General features: G+C 36.2%; 1 long non-coding RNA gene across 2 annotated transcripts in view; it reads right to left on the bottom strand.

Annotated features, from left to right (window-relative positions):
* Positions 1 to 1372: 1372 nt before the first annotated feature.
* Positions 1373 to 2097, bottom strand: part of LOC102490775 (uncharacterized) — a 30992-nt gene continuing 30267 nt past the window's right edge. For both annotated transcript variants that reach the window (XR_003550293.1, XR_001370767.2), the window contains exon 3: positions 1373 to 1547. This is a non-coding gene — a long non-coding RNA (uncharacterized LOC102490775). The remainder of the gene's footprint in view (positions 1548 to 2097) is intronic.

Here is a 2097-nt window from a genome sequence, read left to right as displayed (position 1 = left end):
TCTAATCCTGTCCCATTTATTATCCTTGACGTTTTTGTTCACGGTCTGACTTAATACTTAAAATAACCTGTGAATAAATATTGTTGTCCCCATTTTAAAAATAAAGAAACTAATACATAAAAAATGCTAAATAGGGACCAACAGATGGCGTAATCATTACATCGCTGGACTCGTATATGACCAGCCATGGTTTGAGTCCTGGATCTAACAACTTAAAACTCACACTAGGTGCATGTGCATGCATGCCCAAGATCCCTAGAGGAGAATGGAGGAGAAAGTTGTGCAGTGTGGCCGTCTGCCTTGTGGGGTGATTTCTTGCTTTCTGACTCTCTGTCTCTCCGGTGAGTGTACAAGCCCTATAGCAAAAATAACTCTCAAATTAAAAAAAAAAAAAATTAAAAAAAAAGAATAAGGCGGGGCCAGTGGATGGCGTGGTGGTTAAGGCAGCTGGACTCCCACATAGCTGACCACAGTTTTATTCTCAGACCTGTCATCTTGCTTCCTCACTTTCCTGTTCTCTCTCTCTCTGTCTCTCTCTGGTCAACTTCAAAAAATAAGTAAATAAATAAATAAATAATGACCATGAATAAAATTAAAAAAAGAAAAAGAAAGAAAAAGACTAAAAACTTATCCCCGGCCATATAAGCTAATTTCTTACCCAGCTGGTATTCATACCCAAATTTCTCTATTTGTAATGCTTCATAATCTTAACCATCTCCATCCTCTTCTGAAATGTTTATTATTATTAGTTCTCTCTGTGGTACCTGAAATGGAATTACTGGCCTGGTTGTTACATGGTTTGCTAATCTACTTTAAAGAGAGTGGCTGGATGTGGTACACAAAGGCATGGGGGGAAAATCAAGTTTTATTCCTATTATCTACGAGCTGACTTTTCTTTTAAGATGGTTTTAGTTCCTACTGTGTTATGTTTCTTCCAAAGTTTAAACAACAGGTCATGAAGCAAATGAAATGATTAGTAGCAGTATTTATAAACCAGCTATTCTGAGTTCAGTAAAAAATAATAAATTGAGTCTCTTTTTTAATGTTAACTGAGCTAGTGGAGAAACCTCATGCAATCTACAGAGTATGGAAAGAAATATGAACAATGGCAAGTACAGTTAATTGAACATTTTATAGAACATTGAGAGAGTTCAGGGAAAGTGCATTTCCCATTTTTTATCTTTCTATGTTTAATAAAAATCCACCTATTACGACTGCATAGAAAAAGAAGAAATAGAAGAGAATTATCATTTTTATTTCTACTGAGTAGCTCATCCAAGCATTTGGGTTTGCCAAGTCTAGGGGCAAAGCCTGTAGAAAGTTATCCAAAGAGACACAAGATATCAAAGACACCTGCTTTCAGTCTCCCTCTCCTAAATTAAAGGCTTTTTTCCTCTGGCTGTGCAATATAACCCTTAAAGTACATGTTGAAATAAGCAAATATTTTCTTTAATTCTCAGAATTCCTTTGATTTGTCTCTTCTGTTTTACCAGTGGGTTGCCTCATTCCATTCTCCCTCATTCCATTCTTTCTTGGGTATCTGGTATCTAAATGAGTGAAAAAACATACTTGATCAGCTTTGGTAGACTATGGTACCAGTGGTTGATATCACATATGTTTCATTGATGATGAAAATCAAGGAATGAAGCTTTAAGAATGAAATGACTATTAGCAAATGAGTTTTTGAAAAGCAAGTTCAGCTCAGGTTCTAACTCTTTAACCTAATGATTACATTTACTTTTGGTAATTATATAACTCTTCTATAAAACATTATAGAGCCAGATCAGCAAATGGCATAATGGTTATGTCACTGGACTCCCACACGACTGACAGTGGTTCCAGTCCCAGTTTCAGACCTGGAGGCTTGAAACTCACACCAGGCGTGTATGTGTGCATGCCCAAAAACCCCAGAGGAGAAGGGATTGCAGATTGGCCATCCTCTCCTGGGGAGTTATTTTTCTCTTCCTGTCTCTCTGTCTCTCTATCTCTCCAGCGAGTGCATGCACCCTATAGCAAAAATCTCTCTTAAAAAATTTATAGAGGATGTATTATTTAAATTATTTTATAGGTTTAATATATATAATATATAATACGTTT

Source organism: Tupaia chinensis, unplaced genomic scaffold (assembly GCF_000334495.1).
Source record: "Tupaia chinensis unplaced genomic scaffold, TupChi_1.0 Scaffold000388_1, whole genome shotgun sequence".
NCBI classification, from domain to species: Eukaryota; Metazoa; Chordata; class Mammalia; order Scandentia; family Tupaiidae; genus Tupaia; species Tupaia belangeri.
This window is presented reverse-complemented; position numbering and strand designations above follow the sequence as displayed.